This window comes from Pongo abelii, chromosome 22 (genome assembly GCF_028885655.2).
Source record: "Pongo abelii isolate AG06213 chromosome 22, NHGRI_mPonAbe1-v2.0_pri, whole genome shotgun sequence".
Taxonomy (NCBI): Eukaryota; Metazoa; Chordata; class Mammalia; order Primates; family Hominidae; genus Pongo; species Pongo abelii.
In genome coordinates, this window is record NC_072007.2 from 8,079,486 (window position 1) to 8,103,618 (window position 24,133).

Here is a 24,133-nt window from a genome sequence, read left to right on the forward strand (position 1 = left end):
GCACTCCAAATATCCACTTGCAGATTCTACAAAACGAGTGTTTCAAAACTACTCTATCAAAAGGAAGGTTCAAGGCTGTGAGTTGAATGCACTCATCACAAAAATATTTCTGAGAATGATTCTGCTTAGTTTTTCCGGGAAGATACTTTCTTTTCCAGCATAGGCCTCAATGAGCTCCAAATAATCTCTTGTAGACTCTACAAAGAGAGTGTTTCATAACTGTTCTACCAAAAGGAAGGTTGAACTCTGTGAGGTGAATGCACTCATCACAGAGAAGTTTCTGTGAATGCTTCCGTCTATTTATTATGTGAAGATATTTCCTTTTCCAGCATACGCCTCAAAGCGCTCCAAATAGCCACTTGCAGATTCTACAAAAAGAGTGTTTCAAAACTGTTCCATCAAAGGGAAGGTTCAACTCTGTGAGGTGAATGCATTCATCACAAAGAAGTTTCGGAGAATGCTTTTGTCTACTTTTTATGTGGGGATATTTCCTTTTCCTGCATAGGCCTCAAAGCGCTCCAAATATCCACTTGCAGTTTCTGCAAAAAAAGTGTTTCAAATCTGCTCTTTCAAAAGGAAGTTTTAAGTCGGTGAGTTGAATGCATACGGCACAGGGAAGTTTCTGAGAATGCTTCTATCTAGTTTTTATGCGAAGATATCCCCTTTTTCACCATAGGCCTCAAATCGCTCCAAATATCCACTTGCAGATTCTACAAAAAGAGGGTTTCAAAACTGCTCTATCAAAAGGAAGGTTCTACTCTGTTAGTTTAATGCACACATCACAAAGAAAATACGGAGAATACTTCTGTCCAGTTTTTATGTGAAGATATTTCCTTTTCCATCTTAGCCCTCAAATCGCACCAAATATACACTTTCATATTTTACAAAAAGACTGTTTCAAAACTGCTCTATCAAAAGGAAATTTAAAGTCTGTGAGTACAATGCACTCATCACAAAGAAGTTTCTGAGCATGCTTCTGTCTAGTATTTATATGAAGAAATTTCCTTTTCGAGCATAGGCCTCAAAGCATTCCAAATATCCACTTGCAGATTCTACAAAAGAGTGTTTCAAAACTGCGCTATCAAAAGGAAGGTTCAACTCTGTGAGTTGAAATCATAAAACACAGAGAAGTTTCTGAGAATGCTTCTGTTTAGTTTTTATGTATACATATTTCCTTTTCCAGCATTGGCCTCAAAGCGCCAAAAATGTCCACCTGCAGATCCTACAAAAAGGGTGTTTCATAACTGCTCTTTGAAAAGCAGGGTTCAAATCTGTGAGTTGAGTGCACACATCACAAAGAAGTTTCTGAGAATACTTCTGTCTAGTTTTTATGTGATGGTATTTCCTTTTCCTGCATAGGCCTCAAAGCGCTCTAAATATCCACTTCCAGATTCTACAAAAAGTGTTTTTCCAAACTGTTCGATCAAAAGGAAGGTTCAAGTCTGTGAGTTGAATTCATAAAGCACAGGGAAGTTTCTGAGAATGCTTCTGTCCAGTTTTTATGTGAAGATATACCCTTTTCCAGGCTAGGCCTCAAAGTGCTAAAACTATCCACTTGCAGATTCTACAATATGGTGTTTCAAAACTGCTTTATCAAAAGGAAGTTTCAATTCTGTGAGTTGAAGGCACACATCACAAAGATGTTTTTGAGAATGCTTCAATATAGTTTTTATGTGAAATTATTTCTTACTCCAGCATAGGCCTCAAGCAATCCAAATATCCACTTGCAGATTCTACAAAAAGACTGTTTCAAAACTGTTCTATCAAAAGGAAAGTTCAACTCGGTGAATTAAATGCACACATCACAAAGAAATTTCTGAGAATGCTTTTGTCTAATTTTTCTGTGAGGATATTTCCTTTTCCATCATAGGCCTCAAAGCACTCCAAATATGCACTTGCACTTTCTACAAAAAGAGTGTTTCAAATCTGCTCTTTCAAAAAGAAGGTTCAAGAGTGTGAGTTGAATGCAAATAGCGCAGGGAAGTTTCTCAGAATGCTTCTGTCTAGTTTTTATATGAAGATATTCCCTTTTCCAGCATAGGCCTCAATGAGCTCCAAATAATCTCTTATAGATTCTTCAAAGAAAGTGTTTCATAAATGACTCATCACAGAGAAGTTTCTGAGAATGCTTCCGTCTAGGTATTATGTGAAGATATTTCTTTTTCCAGCATAGGTCCCAATGCGCTCCAAATATCCACTTGCAGATTCTAAAAAAAGAGTGTTTCAAAACTGTTCTATCAAAGGCAAGGTTCAACTCTGTGAGCTGAATGCATTCATCCCAAAGATGTTTCGGAGAATGCTTTTGTCTTGTTTTTATGTGAGGATATTTCCTTTTCCAGCATAGGCCTCAAAGCGCTCCAAATATCCACTTGCAGTTTCTACAAAAAGAGTATTTAAAATCTGCTCTTTGAAAAGAAAGTTTCAAGTCTGTGAGTTGACTGCATAAGGCAAAGGGAAGTTTCTGAGAATGCTTCTATCTAGTTTTTATGTGAAGATATCCCCTTTTTCACTGTAGGCCTCAAATCCACTTGCAGAGTCTACAAAAAGGGTGTTTCAAAACTGCTCTACCAAAAAGAAGGTTCAAGCCCGTGAATTGAATGTATAAGGCACAAGGAAGTCTCTGAGAATGCTTCTGTCTAGTTCTTATGTTAAGATATTCCCTTTTTGCAGCATAGGCCTCAAATCGCTCCAAATATCCACTTGCAAATTCTACAAACAGAGTGTTTCAAAACTGTTCTATCAAAAGGAAAGTTCAACCCTGTGAGTTGAACGCACTCATCACAAAGAAATTTCTGAGAATGCTTCTGTCTAATTTTTATGTGAAGATATTCCCTTTTCCAGCATAGGCCTCAAATTGCTCCAAATACCCACTTGTAGTTTCTATAAAAAGAGTGTTTCAAAACTGCTCTTTCAAAAGGAATGTTCAAGTCTCAGAGTTGAATGCACTCATCACAAAAATGTTTCTGAGAATCATTCTGCTTAGTTTTTATGGGAAGATATTCCCTTTTCCATCGTAGGCCTCAATGCGCTCCAAATAATCAATAGTAGATTCTACAAAGAGAGTGATTCAAAACTATTCTACCTAAAGGAAGGTTGAACTCAGTGAGCTGAATGCGCCCATCACAGAGAAGTGTCTGAGAATGCTTCTGTCTAATTTTTATATGAAGATATTTCCTTTTCCAGCATAGGTCTCAAAGCACTCCAAATATCCAATTGCAGATTCTACAAAAAGAGTGTTTCAAAACTGCTCTATCAAAAGGAATGTTCAAGTCTCTGAGTTGAAAGCACTCATCACATAAATGTTTCTGAGAATGATTCTGCTTAGTTTTTATGGGAAGATATTCCCTTTCCCATCATAGGCCTAAATGAGCTCCAAATAATCTATTGTAGATTCTAGAAAGAGAGTGATTCAAAACTGTTCTACCAAAAGGAAGGTTGAACTCTCTGAGTTGAATGCACTCATCACAGAGAAGTGTCTGAGAATGCTTCTGTCTAATTTTTATGTGAAGATATTTCCTTTTCCAGCATAGGTCTCAAAGCTCTCCAAATATCCACTTGCAGATTCTACAAAAAGAGTGTTTCAAAACTGTTCTATCAAAAGGAAAGTTCAACTCTGTAGGCTGAATGCATTCATCACAAAGAAGTTTCAGGGAATGCTTTTGTCTAGTTTTTATGTGAGGATATATCCTTTTCCAGCATAGGCCTCAAAGCACTCCAAATATCCACTTGCAATTTCTACAAAAAGAGTTTTTCAAATCTGCTCTTTCAAAAGGAAGGTTCAAGTCTGTGAGTTGAATGCATAACGCACACTGAAGTTTCTGAGAATGCTTCCTTCTAGTTTTTATGTGAAGATATTCCCTTTTACACCACAGGCCTCAAATCGCTCCAAATATCCACTTGCAGATTCTACAAAAAGGGTGTTTCAAAACTGCTCTATCAAAAGGAAGTTTCTAGTCTGTTAGATGAATGCACGCATCACAAAGAAGTTTCAGAGAATGCTTCTGTCTAGTTTTTATGTGAAGATATTTCCTTTTCCAGATTAGGCCTCAAAGCACACCAAATATCCACTTGCACATTCTACAAAAGGAGTGTTTCAAAACTGCTCTATCAAAAAGAAAGTTCAAGTCTGTGAGTACAATGCGCTCATCATAGAGATGTTTCTGAGAATGCTTCCGTATAGTTTTTATGTGATGATATTTCCTTTTACAGCGTAGCCCTCATAGCGCTCCAAATATCCACTTGCAGATTCTACAAAAAGAGTGTGTCAAAACTGCTATATCAAAAGGAAAGTTTATGTCTGTGAGTTGAATGCACTCATCACTAAGAACTCTGTGAGTATGCTTCTGCTTAGTTTTTGTGAGAACATATTTCCATTTCCAGCATAGGCCTCAAAGCGCACCAAGTATCCACTTTCAGATTCTACAAAGAGAGTGTTACAAAACAGTTCTAAAAAAAAGGAGGTTTCAACTCTGTGGGTTGAATGCACTCATCGCAAAGAAGTTTCAGAGAATGCTTCTGTCTAGTTTTTAGGTGAAGACATTCCCTTTTTCATCATAGGCCTCAAATCGCTCCAAATATCCAATTGCAGATTCTACAAAAAGAGTGTTTCAAAACTGCTCTATCAAAAGGAAGGTTCAAGTCTGTGAGTTGAATGCATGAAGCACGGGGAAGTTTTTGGGAATGCTTCTGTCTAGTTTTTATGTGAAGATTTCTCTTTTTGCAGCATAGGCCTCAAATCGCTCCAAATACACACTTGCAGATTCTACAAAAAGAATGTTTCAAAACTGTTCTAGCAAAAGGAAAGTTCAACCCTGTGAGTTGAATGCACTCATCACACAGAAATTTCTGAGAATGTTTCTGTCTAGTTTTGATGTGAAGATATTTCCTTTTCCAGCATAGACCTCAAAGCACTCCAAATATCCACTTGCAGATTCTACAAAACGAGTGTTTCAAAACTACTCTATCAAAAGGAAGGTTCAAGGCTGTGAGTTGAATGCACTCATCACAAAAATATTTCTGAGAATGATTCTGCTTAGTTTTTCCGGAAAGATACTTTCTTTTCCAGCATAGGCCTCAATGAGCTCCAAATAATCTCTTGTAGACTCTACAAAGAGAGTGTTTCATAACTGTTCTACCAAAAGGAAGGTTGAACTCTGTGAGGTGAATGCACTCATCACAGAGAAGTTTCTGTGAATGCTTCCGTCTATTTATTATGTGAAGATATTTCCTTTTCCAGCATACGCCTCAAAGCGCTCCAAATAGCCACTTGCAGATTCTACAAAAAGAGTGTTTCAAAACTGTTCCATCAAAGGGAAGGTTCAACTCTGTGAGGTGAATGCATTCATCACAAAGAAGTTTCGGAGAATGCTTTTGTCTACTTTTTATGTGGGGATATTTCCTTTTCCTGCATAGGCCTCAAAGCGCTCCAAATATCCACTTGCAGTTTCTGCAAAAAAAGTGTTTCAAATCTGCTCTTTCAAAAGGAAGTTTTAAGTCGGTGAGTTGAATGCATACGGCACAGGGAAGTTTCTGAGAATGCTTCTATCTAGTTTTTATGCGAAGATATCCCCTTTTTCACCATAGGCCTCAAATCGCTCCAAATATCCACTTGCAGATTCTACAAAAAGAGGGTTTCAAAACTGCTCTATCAAAAGGAAGGTTCTACTCTGTTAGTTTAATGCACGCATCACAAAGAAAATACGGAGAATACTTCTGTCCAGTTTTTATGTGAAGATATTTCCTTTTCCATCTTAGCCCTCAAATCGCACCAAATATACACTTTCATATTTTACAAAAAGACTGTTTCAAAACTGCTCTATCAAAAGGAAATTTAAAGTCTGTGAGTACAATGCACTCATCACAAAGAAGTTTCTGAGCATGCTTCTGTCTAGTATTTATATGAAGAAATTTCCTTTTCGAGCATAGGCCTCAAAGCATTCCAAATATCCACTTGCAGATTCTACAAAAGAGTGTTTCAAAACTGCGCTATCAAAAGGAAGGTTCAACTCTGTGAGTTGAAATCATAAAACACAGAGAAGTTTCTGAGAATGCTTCTGTTTAGTTTTTATGTATACATATTTCCTTTTCCAGCATTGGCCTCAAAGCGCCAAAAATGTCCACCTGCAGATCCTACAAAAAGGGTGTTTCATAACTGCTCTTTGAAAAGCAGGGTTCAAATCTGTGAGTTGAGTGCACACATCACAAAGAAGTTTCTGAGAATACTTCTGTCTAGTTTTTATGTGATGGTATTTCCTTTTCCTGCATAGGCCTCAAAGCGCTCTAAATATCCACTTCCAGATTCTACAAAAAGTGTTTTTCCAAACTGTTCGATCAAAAGGAAGGTTCAAGTCTGTGAGTTGAATTCATAAAGCACAGGGAAGTTTCTGAGAATGCTTCTGTCCAGTTTTTATGTGAAGATATACCCTTTTCCAGGCTAGGCCTCAAAGTGCTAAAACTATCCACTTGCAGATTCTACAATATGGTGTTTCAAAACTGCTTTATCAAAAGGAAGTTTCAATTCTGTGAGTTGAAGGCACACATCACAAAGATGTTTTTGAGAATGCTTCAATATAGTTTTTATGTGAAATTATTTCTTACTCCAGCATAGGCCTCAAGCAATCCAAATATCCACTTGCAGATTCTATAAGAAGATTGTGTCAGAATTGTTCTATCAAAAGGAACTTTCAACACTGTGAGTTGAATGCACTCATCACAAAGAAGTTTCTGAGAATGCTTCTGTCTAGTTTTTAGGTGAAGATATTTTCTTTCCAGCATAGGCCTCAAAGCCCTCCAAACATCCACTTGCAGATTCTACAAAAAGTGTGTTTCAAAACTAGTCTATCAAAAGGAAGGTTCAACTCTGTTGGTTGAACGTTCTGATCCCACAGAAGTTTCTGAGAATGTTTCTGTCTAGTTTTTAGGTGAAGATATTTCCTTTTTCATCATAGGCCTCAAATCACTCCAAATATCCACTTGCAGATTCTACAAAAAGAGTGGTTCAAAACTGCTCTATCAAAAGGAAGGTTCAAGCCTGTGATTTGAATGCATAAAGCACAGGGGAGTCTCTGAGAATGCTTCTGTCTTGTTCTAAAGTTAAGATATTCCCTTTATGCAGCACAGGCCGCAAATCTCTCCAAATATCCACTTGCAAATTCTACAAACAGAGTGTTTCAAAGCTGTTCTATCAAAAGGCAAGTTCAAACCTGTGAGTTGAATGCACTCATCACCAAGAAATTTCTGAGAATGCTTCCGTCTAGTTTTTATGTGAAGATATTTCCTTTTCTAGCATAGGCCTCAAATTGCTCCAAATATCCACTTGCAGATTCTACAAAAAAAGTGTTTCAAAACTGTTCTATCAAAAGGAAGGTTCAACTCTTTGGGTTGAATGCACTCATTCCGAAGTAATTTCTGAGAATGCTTCTGTCTAGTTTTTATACGAAGATATTTCCTTTTCCATCTTTGACCTCAAAGCGCTCAAAATACCCACTTGCAGAATCTACAAAAAGAGTGTTTCAAAACTGCTCTATCGAAAGGAATGTTCAAGTCTGTGAGTTGAATGCACTCATCACAAAAAGGTATCTCAGAATGATTCTGCTTATTTTTTTATGGGAAGATACACCCTTTTCCAGCATAGGTCTTAATGTGCTCCAAATGATCCCTTGTAGATTATACAAAGAGAGTGTTTCATAACTGTTCTACAAAAAGGAAGGTTGAACTCTGTGAGTTGAATGCACTCATCACAGAGAAGTGTCTGACAATGCTTCTGTCTAGTTTTTATGTGAAGATATTTCCTTTTCCAGCATAGGCCTCAAAGCGCTCCAAATATCCACTTGAAGATTCTTCAAAAAGAGTTTTTCAAAACTGCTCTATCAAAAGGAAGGTTCAAGTCTGTGAGTCGAATGCACTGATCACAAAAAAGTATCTCAGAATGATTCTGCTTTTTTTTTAATGGGAAGATACTTCCTTTTCCAGCATAGGCCCCAATGTGCTCCAAATGATCCCTTGTAGATTCTACAAAGAGAGTGTTTCATAACTGTTCTACAAAAAGGAAGGTTGAACTCTGTGAGTTGAATGCACTCATCACAGAGAAGTGTCTGACAATGCTTCTGTCTAATTTTTATGTGAAGATATTTCCTTTTCCAGCGTAGGTCTCAAAGCTCTCCAAATATCCACTTGCAGATTCTACAAAAAGAGTGTTTCAAAACTGTTCTATCAAAAGGAAAGTTCAACTCTGTAAGCTGAATGCATTCATCACAAAGAAGTTTCAGAGAATGCTTTTGTCTAGTTTTTATGTGAGGATATATCCTTTCCCAGCAAAGGCCTCAAACCACTCCAAATATCCACTTGCAATTTCTACAAAAAGAGTTTTTCAAATCTGCTCTTTCAAAAGGAATGTTCAAGTCTGTGAGTTGAATGCATAACGCACACTGAAGTTTCTGAGAATGCTTCCTTCTAGTTTTTATGTGAAGATATTCCCTTTTACACCACAGACCTCAAATCGCTCCAAATATCCACTTGTAGATTCTACAAAAAGGGTGTTTCAAAACTGCTCTATCAAAAGGAAGTTTCTAGTCTGTTAGATGAATGCACGCATCACAAAGAAGTTTCAGAGAATGCTTCTGTCTAGTTTTTATGTGAAGATATTTCCTTTTCCAGATTAGGCCTCAAAGCACACCAAATATCCACTTGCACATTCTACAAAAGCAGTGTTTCAAAACTGCTCTATCAAGAAGAAAGTTCAAGTCCGTGAGTACAATGCACTCATCATAGAGATGTTTCTGAGAATGCTTCTGTATAGTTTTTATGTGATGATATTTCCTTTTACAGCGTAGGCCTCATAGCGCTCCAAATATCCACTTGCAGATTCTACAAAAAGAGTGTGTCAAAACTGCTATATCAAAAGGAAAGTTTAAGTCTGTGAGTTGGATGCACTCATCACTAAGAACTCTGTGAGTATGCTTCTGCTTAGTTTTTATGAGAACATATTTCCATTTCCAGCATAGGCCTCAAAGCGCACCAAGTATCCACTTTCAGATTCTACACAGAGAGTGTTACAAAACAGTTCTAAAAAAAAGGAGGTTTCAACTCTGTGGGTTGAATGCACTCATCGCAAAGAAGTTTCAGAGAATGCTTCTGTCTAGTTTTTAGTTGAAGACATTCCCTTTTTCATCATAGGCCTCAAATCGCTCCAAATATCCAATTGCAGATTCTACAAAAAGAGTGTTTCAAAACTGCTCTATCAAAAGGAAGGTTCAAGTCTGTGAGTTGAATGCATGAAGCACGGGGAAGTTTTTGGGAATGCTTCTGTCTAGTTTTTATGTGAAGATATTTCCTTTTCCAGCATAGACCTCAAATTGCTCCAAATATCCACTTGCAGATTCTACAAAAAGACTGTTTCAAAACTGTTCTATCAAAAGGAAAGTTCAACTCGGTGAATTAAATGCACACATCACAAAGAAATTTCTGAGAATGCTTTTGTCTAATTTTTCTGTGAGGATATTTCCTTTTCCATCATAGGCCTCAAAGCACTCCAAATATGCACTTGCACTTTCTACAAAAAGAGTGTTTCAAATCTGCTCTTTCAAAAAGAAGGTTCAAGAGTGTGAGTTGAATGCAAATAGCGCAGGGAAGTTTCTCAGAATGGTTCTGTCTAGTTTTTATATGAAGATATTCCCTTTTCCAGCATAGGCCTCAATGAGCTCCAAATAATCTCTTATAGATTCTTCAAAGAAAGTGTTTCATAAATGACTCATCACAGAGAAGTTTCTGAGAATGCTTCCGTCTAGGTATTATGTGAAGATATTTCTTTTTCCAGCATAGGTCCCAATGCGCTCCAAATATCCACTTGCAGATTCTAAAAAAAGAGTGTTTCAAAACTGTTCTATCAAAGGCAAGGTTCAACTCTGTGAGCTGAATGCATTCATCCCAAAGAAGTTTCGGAGAATGCTTTTGTCTTGTTTTTATGTGAGGATATTTCCTTTTCCAGCATAGGCCTCAAAGCGCTCCAAATATCCACTTGCAGTTTCTACAAAAAGAGTATTTAAAATCTGCTCTTTGAAAAGAAAGTTTCAAGTCTGTGAGTTGACTGCATAAGGCAAAGGGAAGTTTCTGAGAATGCTTCTATCTAGTTTTTATGTGAAGATATCCCCTTTTTCACTGTAGGCCTCAAATCCACTTGCAGAGTCTACAAAAAGGGTGTTTCAAAACTGCTCTACCAAAAAGAAGGTTCAAGCCCGTGAATTGAATGTATAAGGCCCAAGGAAGTCTCTGAGAATGCTTCTGTCTAGTTCTTATGTTAAGATATTCCCTTTTTGCAGCATAGGCCTCAAATCGCTCCAAATATCCACTTGCAAATTCTACAAACAGAGTGTTTCAAAACTATTCTATCAAAAGGAAAGTTCAACCCTGTGAGTTGAACGCACTCATCACAAAGAAATTTCTGAGAATGCTTCTGTCTAATTTTTATGTGAAGATATTCCCTTTTCCAGCATAGGCCTCAAATTGCTCCAAATACCCACTTGTAGTTTCTATAAAAAGAGTGTTTCAAAACTGCTCTTTCAAAAGGAATGTTCAAGTCTCAGAGTTGAATGCACTCATCACAAAAATGTTTCTGAGAATCATTCTGCTTAGTTTTTATGGGAAGATATTCCCTTTTCCATCGTAGGCCTCAATGCGCTCCAAATAATCAATAGTAGATTCTACAAAGAGAGTGATTCAAAACTATTCTACCTAAAGGAAGGTTGAACTCAGTGAGCTGAATGCGCCCATCACAGAGAAGTGTCTGAGAATGCTTCTGTCTAATTTTTATATGAAGATATTTCCTTTTCCAGCATAGGTCTCAAAGCACTCCAAATATCCAATTGCAGATTCTACAAAAAGAGTGTTTCAAAACTGCTCTATCAAAAGGAATGTTCAAGTCTCTGAGTTGAAAGCACTCATCACATAAATGTTTCTGAGAATGATTCTGCTTAGTTTTTATGGGAAGATATTCCCTTTCCCATCATAGGCCTAAATGAGCTCCAAATAATCTATTGTAGATTCTAGAAAGAGAGTGATTCAAAACTGTTCTACCAAAAGGAAGGTTGAACTCTCTGAGTTGAATGCACTCATCACAGAGAAGTGTCTGAGAATGCTTCTGTCTAATTTTTATGTGAAGATATTTCCTTTTCCAGCATAGGTCTCAAAGCTCTCCAAATATCCACTTGCAGATTCTACAAAAAGAGTGTTTCAAAACTGTTCTATCAAAAGGAAAGTTCAACTCTGTAGGCTGAATGCATTCATCACAAAGAAGTTTCAGGGAATGCTTTTGTCTAGTTTTTATGTGAGGATATATCCTTTTCCAGCATAGGCCTCAAAGCACTCCAAATATCCACTTGCAATTTCTACAAAAAGAGTTTTTCAAATCTGCTCTTTCAAAAGGAAGGTTCAAGTCTGTGAGTTGAATGCATAACGCACACTGAAGTTTCTGAGAATGCTTCCTTCTAGTTTTTATGTGAAGATATTCCCTTTTACACCACAGGCCTCAAATCGCTCCAAATATCCACTTGCAGATTCTACAAAAAGGGTGCTTCAAAACTGCTCTATCAAAAGGAAGTTTCTAGTCTGTTAGATGAATGCACGCATCACAAAGAAGTTTCAGAGAATGCTTCTGTCTAGTTTTTATGTGAAGATATTTCCTTTTCCAGATTAGGCCTCAAAGCACACCAAATATCCACTTGCACATTCTACAAAAGGAGTGTTTCAAAACTGCTCTATCAAAAAGAAAGTTCAAGTCTGTGAGTACAATGCGCTCATCATAGAGATGTTTCTGAGAATGCTTCCGTATAGTTTTTGTGTGATGATATTTCCTTTTACAGCGTAGCCCTCATAGCGCTCCAAATATCCACTTGCAGATTCTACAAAAAGAGTGTGTCAAAACTGCTATATCAAAAGGAAAGTTTATGTCTGTGAGTTGAATGCACTCATCACTAAGAACTCTGTGAGTATGCTTCTGCTTAGTTTTTATGAGAACATATTTCCATTTCCAGCATAGGCCTCAAAGCGCACCAAGTATCCACTTTCAGATTCTACAAAGAGAGTGTTACAAAACAGTTCTAAAAAAAAGGAGGTTTCAACTCTGTGGGTTGAATGCACTCATCGCAAAGAAGTTTCAGAGAATGCTTCTGTCTAGTTTTTAGGTGAAGACATTCCCTTTTTCATCATAGGCCTCAAATCGCTCCAAATATCCAATTGCAGATTCTACAAAAAGAGTGTTTCAAAACTGCTCTATCAAAAGGAAGGTTCAAGTCTGTGAGTTGAATGCATGAAGCACGGGGAAGTTTTTGGGAATGCTTCTGTCTAGTTTTTATGTGAAGATTTCTCTTTTTGCAGCATAGGCCTCAAATCGCTCCAAATACACACTTGCAGATTCTACAAAAAGAATGTTTCAAAACTGTTCTAGCAAAAGGAAAGTTCAACCCTGTGAGTTGAATGCACTCATCACACAGAAATTTCTGAGAATGTTTCTGTCTAGTTTTGATGTGAAGATATTTCCTTTTCCAGCATAGACCTCAAAGCACTCCAAATATCCACTTGCAGATTCTACAAAACGAGTGTTTCAAAACTACTCTATCAAAAGGAAGGTTCAAGGCTGTGAGTTGAATGCACTCATCACAAAAATATTTCTGAGAATGATTCTGCTTAGTTTTTCCGGGAAGATACTTTCTTTTCCAGCATAGGCCTCAATGAGCTCCAAATAATCTCTTGTAGACTCTACAAAGAGAGTGTTTCATAACTGTTCTACCAAAAGGAAGGTTGAACTCTGTGAGGTGAATGCACTCATCACAGAGAAGTTTCTGTGAATGCTTCCGTCTATTTATTATGTGAAGATATTTCCTTTTCCAGCATACGCCTCAAAGCGCTCCAAATAGCCACTTGCAGATTCTACAAAAAGAGTGTTTCAAAACTGTTCCATCAAAGGGAAGGTTCAACTCTGTGAGGTGAATGCATTCATCACAAAGAAGTTTCGGAGAATGCTTTTGTCTACTTTTTATGTGGGGATATTTCCTTTTCCTGCATAGGCCTCAAAGCGCTCCAAATATCCACTTGCAGTTTCTGCAAAAAAAGTGTTTCAAATCTGCTCTTTCAAAAGGAAGTTATAAGTCGGTGAGTTGAATGCATACGGCACAGGGAAGTTTCTGAGAATGCTTCTATCTAGTTTTTATGCGAAGATATCCCCTTTTTCACCATAGGCCTCAAATCGCTCCAAATATCCACTTGCAGATTCTACAAAAAGAGGGTTTCAAAACTGCTCTATCAAAAGGAAGGTTCTACTCTGTTAGTTTAATGCACACATCACAAAGAAAATACGGAGAATACTTCTGTCCAGTTTTTATGTGAAGATATTTCCTTTTCCATCTTAGCCCTCAAATCGCACCAAATATACACTTTCATATTTTACAAAAAGACTGTTTCAAAACTGCTCTATCAAAAGGAAATTTAAAGTCTGTGAGTACAATGCACTCATCACAAAGAAGTTTCTGAGCATGCTTCTGTCTAGTATTTATATGAAGAAATTTCCTTTTCGAGCATAGGCCTCAAAGCATTCCAAATATCCACTTGCAGATTCTACAAAAGAGTGTTTCAAAACTGCGCTATCAAAAGGAAGGTTCAACTCTGTGAGTTGAAATCATAAAACACAGAGAAGTTTCTGAGAATGCTTCTGTTTAGTTTTTATGTATACATATTTCCTTTTCCAGCATTGGCCTCAAAGCGCCAAAAATGTCCACCTGCAGATCCTACAAAAAGGGTGTTTCATAACTGCTCTTTGAAAAGCAGGGTTCAAATCTGTGAGTTGAGTGCACACATCACAAAGAAGTTTCTGAGAATACTTCTGTCTAGTTTTTATGTGATGGTATTTCCTTTTCCTGCATAGGCCTCAAAGCGCTCTAAATATCCACTTCCAGATTCTACAAAAAGTGTTTTTCCAAACTGTTCTATCAAAAGGAAGGTTCAAGTCTGTGAGTTGAATTCATAAAGCACAGGGAAGTTTCTGAGAATGCTTCTGTCCAGTTTTTATGTGAAGATATACCCTTTTCCAGGCTAGGCCTCAAAGTGCTAAAACTATCCACTTGCAGATTCTACAATATGGTGTTTCAAAACTGCTTTATCAAAAGGAAGTTTTAATTCTGTGAGTTGAAGGCACACATCACAAAGATGTTTTTGAGAATGCTTCAATATAGTTTTTATGTGAAATTATTTCTTACTCCAGCATAGGCCTCAAGCAATCCAAATATCCACTTGCAGATTCTACAAAAAGACTGTTTCAAAACTGTTCTATCAAAAGGAAAGTTCAACTCGGTGAATTAAATGCACACATCACAAAGAAATTTCTGAGAATGCTTTTGTCTAATTTTTCTGTGAGGATATTTCCTTTTCCATCATAGGCCTCAAAGCACTCCAAATATGCACTTGCACTTTCTACAAAAAGAGTGTTTCAAATCTGCTCTTTCAAAAAGAAGGTTCAAGAGTGTGAGTTGAATGCAAATAGCGCAGGGAAGTTTCTCAGAATGGTTCTGTCTAGTTTTTATATGAAGATATTCCCTTTTCCAGCATAGGCCTCAATGAGCTCCAAATAATCTCTTATAGATTCTTCAAAGAAAGTGTTTCATAAATGACTCATCACAGAGAAGTTTCTGAGAATGCTTCCGTCTAGGTATTATGTGAAGATATTTCTTTTTCCAGCATAGGTCCCAATGCGCTCCAAATATCCACTTGCAGATTCTAAAAAAAGAGTGTTTCAAAACTGTTCTATCAAAGGCAAGGTTCAACTCTGTGAGCTGAATGCATTCATCCCAAAGAAGTTTCGGAGAATGCTTTTGTCTTGTTTTTATGTGAGGATATTTCCTTTTCCAGCATAGGCCTCAAAGCGCTCCAAATATCCACTTGCAGTTTCTACAAAAAGAGTATTTAAAATCTGCTCTTTGAAAAGAAAGTTTCAAGTCTGTGAGTTGACTGCATAAGGCAAAGGGAAGTTTCTGAGAATGCTTCTATCTAGTTTTTATGTGAAGATATCCCCTTTTTCACTGTAGGCCTCAAATCCACTTGCAGAGTCTACAAAAAGGGTGTTTCAAAACTGCTCTACCAAAAAGAAGGTTCAAGCCCGTGAATTGAATGTATAAGGCCCAAGGAAGTCTCTGAGAATGCTTCTGTCTAGTTCTTATGTTAAGATATTCCCTTTTTGCAGCATAGGCCTCAAATCGCTCCAAATATCCACTTGCAAATTCTACAAACAGAGTGTTTCAAAACTATTCTATCAAAAGGAAAGTTCAACCCTGTGAGTTGAACGCACTCATCACAAAGAAATTTCTGAGAATGCTTCTGTCTAATTTTTATGTGAAGATATTCCCTTTTCCAGCATAGGCCTCAAATTGCTCCAAATACCCACTTGTAGTTTCTATAAAAAGAGTGTTTCAAAACTGCTCTTTCAAAAGGAATGTTCAAGTCTCAGAGTTGAATGCACTCATCACAAAAATGTTTCTGAGAATCATTCTGCTTAGTTTTTATGGGAAGATATTCCCTTTTCCATCGTAGGCCTCAATGCGCTCCAAATAATCAATAGTAGATTCTACAAAGAGAGTGATTCAAAACTATTCTACCTAAAGGAAGGTTGAACTCAGTGAGCTGAATGCGCCCATCACAGAGAAGTGTCTGAGAATGCTTCTGTCTAATTTTTATATGAAGATATTTCCTTTTCCAGCATAGGTCTCAAAGCACTCCAAATATCCAATTGCAGATTCTACAAAAAGAGTGTTTCAAAACTGCTCTATCAAAAGGAATGTTCAAGTCTCTGAGTTGAAAGCACTCATCACATAAATGTTTCTGAGAATGATTCTGCTTAGTTTTTATGGGAAGATATTCCCTTTCCCATAATAGGCCTAAATGAGCTCCAAATAATCTATTGTAGATTCTAGAAAGAGAGTGATTCAAAACTGTTCTACCAAAAGGAAGGTTGAACTCTCTGAGTTGAATGCACTCATCACAGAGAAGTGTCTGAGAATGCTTCTGTCTAATTTTTATGTGAAGATATTTCCTTTTCCAGCATAGGTCTCAAAGCTCTCCAAATATCCACTTGCAGATTCTACAAAAAGAGTGTTTCAAAACTGTTCTATCAAAAGGAAAGTTCAACTCTGTAGGCTGAATGCATTCATCACAAAGAAGTTTCAGGGAATGCTTTTGTCTAGTTTTTATGTGAGGATATATCCTTTTCCAGCATAGGCCTCAAAGCACTCCAAATATCCACTTGCAATTTCTACAAAAAGAGTTTTTCAAATCTGCTCTTTCAAAAGGAATGTTCAAGTCTGTGAGTTGAATGCATAACGCACACTGAAGTTTCTGAGAATGCTTCCTTCTAGTTTTTATGTGAAGATATTCCCTTTTACACCACAGGCCTCAAATCGCTCCAAATATCCACTTGCAGATTCTACAAAAAGGGTGTTTCAAAACTGCTCTATCAAAAGGAAGTTTCTAGTCTGTTAGATGAATGCACGCATCACAAAGAAGTTTCAGAGAATGCTTCTGTCTAGTTTTTATGTGAAGATATTTCCTTTTCCAGATTAGGCCTCAAAGCACACCAAATATCCACTTGCACATTCTACAAAAGGAGTGTTTCAAAACTGCTCTATCAAAAAGAAAGTTCAAGTCTGTGAGTACAATGCGCTCATCATAGAGATGTTTCTGAGAATGCTTCCGTATAGTTTTTATGTGATGATATTTCCTTTTACAGCGTAGCCCTCATAGCGCTCCAAATATCCACTTGCAGATTCTACAAAAAGAGTGTGTCAAAACTGCTATATCAAAAGGAAAGTTTATGTCTGTGAGTTGAATGCACTCATCACTAAGAACTCTGTGAGTATGCTTCTGCTTAGTTTTTATGAGAACATATTTCCATTTCCAGCATAGGCCTCAAAGCGCACCAAGTATCCACTTTCAGATTCTACAAAGAGAGTGTTACAAAACAGTTCTAAAAAAAAGGAGGTTTCAACTCTGTGGGTTGAATGCACTCATCGCAAAGAAGTTTCAGAGAATGCTTCTGTCTAGTTTTTAGGTGAAGACATTCCCTTTTTCATCATAGGCCTCAAATCGCTCCAAATATCCAATTGCAGATTCTACAAAAAGAGTGTTTCAAAACTGCTCTATCAAAAGGAAGGTTCAAGTCTGTGAGTTGAATGCATGAAGCACGGGGAAGTTTTTGGGAATGCTTCTGTCTAGTTTTTATGTGAAGATTTCTCTTTTTGCAGCATAGGCCTCAAATCGCTCCAAATACACACTTGCAGATTCTACAAAAAGAATGTTTCAAAACTGTTCTAGCAAAAGGAAAGTTCAACCCTGTGAGTTGAATGCACTCATCACACAGAAATTTCTGAGAATGTTTCTGTCTAGTTTTGATGTGAAGATATTTCCTTTTCCAGCATAGACCTCAAAGCACTCCAAATATCCACTTGCAGATTCTACAAAACGAGTGTTTCAAAACTACTCTATCAAAAGGAAGGTTCAAGGCTGTGAGTTGAATGCACTCATCACAAAAATATTTCTGAGAATGATTCTGCTTAGTTTTTCCGGGAAGATACTTTCTTTTCCAGCATAGGCCTCAATGAGCTCCAAATAATCTCTTGTAGACTCTACAAAGAGAGTGTTTCATAACTGTTCTACCAAAAGGAAGGTTGAACTCTGTGAGGTGAATGCACTCATCACAGAGAAGTTTCTGTGAATGCTTCCGTCTATTTATTATGTGAAGATATTTCCTTTTCCAGCATACGCCTCAAAGCGCTCCAAATAGCCACTTGCAGATTCTACAAAAAGAGTGTTTCAAAACTGTTCCATCAAAGGGAAGGTTCAACTCTGTGAGGTGAATGCATTCATCACAAAGAAGTTTCGGAGAATGCTTTTGTCTACTTTTTATGTGGGGATATTTCCTTTTCCTGCATAGGCCTCAAAGCGCTCCAAATATCCACTTGCAGTTTCTGCAAAAAAAGTGTTTCAAATCTGCTCTTTCAAAAGGAAGTTTTAAGTCGGTGAGTTGAATGCATACGGCACAGGGAAGTTTCTGAGAATGCTTCTATCTAGTTTTTATGCGAAGATATCCCCTTTTTCACCATAGGCCTCAAATCGCTCCAAATATCCACTTGCAGATTCTACAAAAAGAGGGTTTCAAAACTGCTCTATCAAAAGGAAGGTTCTACTCTGTTAGTTTAATGCACACATCACAAATAAAATACGGAGAATACTTCTGTCCAGTTTTTATGTGAAGATATTTCCTTTTCCATCTTAGCCCTCAAATCGCACCAAATATACACTTTCATATTTTACAAAAAGACTGTTTCAAAACTGCTCTATCAAAAGGAAATTTAAAGTGTGTGAGTACAATGCACTCATCACAAAGAAGTTTCTGAGCATGCTTCTGTCTAGTATTTATATGAAGAAATTTCCTTTTCGAGCATAGGCCTCAAAGCATTCCAAATATCCACTTGCAGATTCTACAAAAGAGTGTTTCAAAACTGCGCTATCAAAAGGAAGGTTCAACTCTGTGAGTTGAAATCATAAAACACAGAGAAGTTTCTGAGAATGCTTCTGTTTAGTTTTTATGTATACATATTTCCTTTTCCAGCATTGGCCTCAAAGCGCCAAAAATGTCCACCTGCAGATCCTACAAAAAGGGTGTTTCATAACTGCTCTTTGAAAAGCAGGGTTCAAATCTGTGAGTTGAGTGCACACATCACAAAGAAGTTTCTGAGAATACTTCTGTCTAGTTTTTATGTGATGGTATTTCCTTTTCCTGCATAGGCCTCAAAGCGCTCTAAATATCCACTTCCAGATTCTACAAAAAGTGTTTTTCCAAACTGTTCTATCAAAAGGAAGGTTCAAGTCTGTGAGTTGAATTCATAAAGCACAGGGAAGTTTCTGAGAATGCTTCTGTCCAGTTTTTATGTGAAGATATACCCTTTTCCAGGCTAGGCCTCAAAGTGCTAAAACTATCCACTTGCAGATTCTACAATATGGTGTTTCAAAACTGCTTTATCAAAAGGAAGTTTCAATTCTGTGAGTTGAAGGCACACATCACAAAGATGTTTTTGAGAATGCTTCAATATAGTTTTTATGTGAAATTATTTCTTACTCCAGCATAGGCCTCAAGCAATCCAAATATCCACTTGCAGATTCTACAAAAAGACTGTTTCAAAACTGTTCTATCAAAAGGAAAGTTCAACTCGGTGAATTAAATGCACACATCACAAAGAAATTTCTGAGAATGCTTTTGTCTAATTTTTCTGTGAGGATATTTCCTTTTCCATCATAGGCCTCAAAGCACTCCAAATATGCACTTGCACTTTCTACAAAAAGAGTGTTTCAAATCTGCTCTTTCAAAAAGAAGGTTCAAGAGTGTGAGTTGAATGCAAATAGCGCAGGGAAGTTTCTCAGAATGGTTCTGTCTAGTTTTTATATGAAGATATTCCCTTTTCCAGCATAGGCCTCAATGAGCTCCAAATAATCTCTTATAGATTCTTCAAAGAAAGTGTTTCATAAATGACTCATCACAGAGAAGTTTCTGAGAATGCTTCCGTCTAGGTATTATGTGAAGATATTTCTTTTTCCAGCATAGGTCCCAATGCGCTCCAAATATCCACTTGCAGATTCTAAAAAAAGAGTGTTTCAAAACTGTTCTATCAAAGGCAAGGTTCAACTCTGTGAGCTGAATGCATTCATCCCAAAGAAGTTTCGGAGAATGCTTTTGTCTTGTTTTTATGTGAGGATATTTCCTTTTCCAGCATAGGCCTCAAAGCGCTCCAAATATCCACTTGCAGTTTCTACAAAAAGAGTATTTAAAATCTGCTCTTTGAAAAGAAAGTTTCAAGTCTGTGAGTTGACTGCATAAGGCAAAGGGAAGTTTCTGAGAATCCTTCTATCTAGTTTTTATGTGAAGATATCCCCTTTTTCACTGTAGGCCTCAAATCCACTTGCAGAGTCTACAAAAAGGGTGTTTCAAAACTGCTCTACCAAAAAGAAGGTTCAAGCCCGTGAATTGAATGTATAAGGCACAAGGAAGTCTCTGAGAATGCTTCTGTCTAGTTCTTATGTTAAGATATTCCCTTTTTGCAGCATAGGCCTCAAATCGCTCCAAATATCCACTTGCAAATTCTACAAACAGAGTGTTTCAAAACTGTTCTATCAAAAGGAAAGTTCAACCCTGTGAGTTGAACGCACTCATCACAAAGAAATTTCTGAGAATGCTTCTGTCTAATTTTTATGTGAAGATATTCCCTTTTCCAGCATAGGCCTCAAATTGCTCCAAATACCCACTTGTAGATTCTATAAAAAGAGTGTTTCAAAACTGCTCTTTCAAAAGGAATGTTCAAGTCTCAGAGTTGAATGCACTCATCACAAAAATGTTTCTGAGAATGATTCTGCTTAGTTTTTATGGGAAGATATTCCCTTTTCCATCGTAGGCCTCAATGCGCTCCAAATAATCGATAGTAGATTCTACAAAGAGAGTGATTCAAAACTATTCTACCTAAAGGAAGGTTGAACTCAGTGAGCTGAATGCGCCCATCACAGAGAAGTGTCTGAGAATGCTTCTGTCTAATTTTTATGTGAAGATATTTCCTTTTCCAGCATAGGTCTCAAAGCACTCCAAATATCCAATTGCAGATTCTACAAAAAGAGTGTTTCAAAACTGCTCTATCAAAAGGAATGTTCAAGTCTCTGAGTTGAAAGCACTCATCACATAAATGTTTCTGAGAATGATTCTGCTTAGTTTTTATGGGAAGATATTCCCTTTCCCATCATAGGCCTAAATGAGCTCCAAATAATCTATTGTAGATTCTAGAAAGAGAGTGATTCAAAACTGTTCTACCAAAAGGAAGGTTGAACTCTCTGAGTTGAATGCACTCATCACAGAGAAGTGTCTGAGAATGCTTCTGTCTAATTTTTATGTGAAGATATTTCCTTTTCCAGCATAGGTCTCAAAGCTCTCCAAATATCCACTTGCAGATTCTACAAAAAGAGTGTTTCAAAACTGTTCTATCAAAAGGAAAGTTCAACTCTGTAGGCTGAATGCATTCATCACAAAGAAGTTTCAGGGAATGCTTTTGTCTAGTTTTTATGTGAGGATATATCCTTTTCCAGCATAGGCCTCAAAGCACTCCAAATATCCACTTGCAATTTCTACAAAAAGAGTTTTTCAAATCTGCTCTTTCAAAAGGAAGGTTCAAGTCTGTGAGTTGAATGCATAACGCACACTGAAGTTTCTGAGAATGCTTCCTTCTAGTTTTTATGTGAAGATATTCCCTTTTACACCACAGGCCTCAAATCGCTCCAAATATCCACTTGCAGATTCTACAAAAAGGGTGTTTCAAAACTGCTCTATCAAAAGGAAGTTTCTAGTCTGTTAGATGAATGCACGCATCACAAAGAAGTTTCAGAGAATGCTTCTGTCTAGTTTTTATGTGAAGATATTTCCTTTTCCAGATTAGGCCTCAAAGCACACCAAATATCCACTTGCACATTCTACAAAAGGAGTGTTTCAAAACTGCTCTATCAAAAAGAAAGTTCAAGTCTGTGAGTACAATGCGCTCATCATAGAGATGTTTCTGAGAATGCTTCCGTATAGTTTTTATGTGATGATATTTCCTTTTACAGCGTAGCCCTCATAGCGCTCCAAATATCCACTTGCAGATTCTACAAAAAGAGTGTGTCAAAACTGCTATATCAAAAGGAAAGTTTATGTCTGTGAGTTGAATGCACTCATCACTAAGAACTCTGTGAGTATGCTTCTGCTTAGTTTTTATGAGAACATATTTCCATTTCCAGCATAGGCCTCAAAGCGCACCAAGTATCCACTTTCAGATTCTACAAAGAGAGTGTTACAAAACAGTTCTAAAAAAAAGGAGGTTTCAACTCTGTGGGTTGAATGCACTCATCGCAAAGAAGTTTCAGAGAATGCTTCTGTCTAGTTTTTAGGTGAAGACATTCCCTTTTTCATCATAGGCCTCAAATCGCTCCAAATATCCAATTGCAGATTCTACAAAAAGAGTGTTTCAAAACTGCTCTATCAAAAGGAAGGTTCAAGTCTGTGAGTTGAATGCATGAAGCACGGGGAAGTTTTTGGGAATGCTTCTGTCTAGTTTTTATGTGAAGATTTCTCTTTTTGCAGCATAGGCCTCAAATCGCTCCAAATACACACTTGCAGATTCTACAAAAAGAATGTTTCAAAACTGTTCTAGCAAAAGGAAAGTTCAACCCTGTGAGTTGAATGCACTCATCACACAGAAATTTCTGAGAATGTTTCTGTCTAGTTTTGATGTGAAGATATTTCCTTTTCCAGCATAGACCTCAAAGCACTCCAAATATCCACTTGCAGATTCTACAAAACGAGTGTTTCAAAACTACTCTATCAAAAGGAAGGTTCAAGGCTGTGAGTTGAATGCACTCATCACAAAAATATTTCTGAGAATGATTCTGCTTAGTTTTTCCGGGAAGATACTTTCTTTTCCAGCATAGGCCTCAATGAGCTCCAAATAATCTCTTGTAGACTCTACAAAGAGAGTGTTTCATAACTGTTCTACCAAAAGGAAGGTTGAACTCTGTGAGGTGAATGCACTCATCACAGAGAAGTTTCTGTGAATGCTTCCGTCTATTTATTATGTGAAGATATTTCCTTTTCCAGCATACGCCTCAAAGCGCTCCAAATAGCCACTTGCAGATTCTACAAAAAGAGTGTTTCAAAACTGTTCCATCAAAGGGAAGGTTCAACTCTGTGAGGTGAATGCATTCATCACAAAGAAGTTTCGGAGAATGCTTTTGTCTACTTTTTATGTGGGGATATTTCCTTTTCCTGCATAGGCCTCAAAGCGCTCCAAATATCCACTTGCAGTTTCTGCAAAAAAAGTGTTTCAAATCTGCTCTTTCAAAAGGAAGTTTTAAGTCGGTGAGTTGAATGCATACGGCACAGGGAAGTTTCTGAGAATGCTTCTATCTAGTTTTTATGCGAAGATATCCCCTTTTTCACCATAGGCCTCAAATCGCTCCAAATATCCACTTGCAGATTCTACAAAAAGAGGGTTTCAAAACTGCTCTATCAAAAGGAAGGTTCTACTCTGTTAGTTTAATGCACACATCACAAAGAAAATACGGAGAATACTTCTGTCCAGTTTTTATGTGAAGATATTTCCTTTTCCATCTTAGCCCTCAAATCGCACCAAATATACACTTTCATATTTTACAAAAAGACTGTTTCAAAACTGCTCTATCAAAAGGAAATTTAAAGTCTGTGAGTACAATGCACTCATCACAAAGAAGTTTCTGAGCATGCTTCTGTCTAGTATTTATATGAAGAAATTTCCTTTTCGAGCATAGGCCTCAAAGCATTCCAAATATCCACTTGCAGATTCTACAAAAGAGTGTTTCAAAACTGCGCTATCAAAAGGAAGGTTCAACTCTGTGAGTTGAAATCATAAAACACAGAGAAGTTTCTGAGAATGCTTCTGTTTAGTTTTTATGTATACATATTTCCTTTTCCAGCATTGGCCTCAAAGCGCCAAAAATGTCCACCTGCAGATCCTACAAAAAGGGTGTTTCATAACTGCTCTTTGAAAAGCAGGGTTCAAATCTGTGAGTTGAGTGCACACATCACAAAGAAGTTTCTGAGAATACTTCTGTCTAGTTTTTATGTGATGGTATTTCCTTTTCCTGCATAGGCCTCAAAGCGCTCTAAATATCCACTTCCAGATTCTACAAAAAGTGTTTTTCCAAACTGTTCGATCAAAAGGAAGGTTCAAGTCTGTGAGTTGAATTCATAAAGCACAGGGAAGTTTCTGAGAATGCTTCTGTCCAGTTTTTATGTGAAGATATACCCTTTTCCAGGCTAGGCCTCAAAGTGCTAAAACTATCCACTTGCAGATTCTACAATATGGTGTTTCAAAACTGCTTTATCAAAAGGAAGTTTCAATTCTGTGAGTTGAAGGCACACATCACAAAGATGTTTTTGAGAATGCTTCAATATAGTTTTTATGTGAAATTATTTCTTACTCCAGCATAGGCCTCAAGCAATCCAAATATCCACTTGCAGATTCTATAAGAAGATTGTGTCAGAATTGTTCTATCA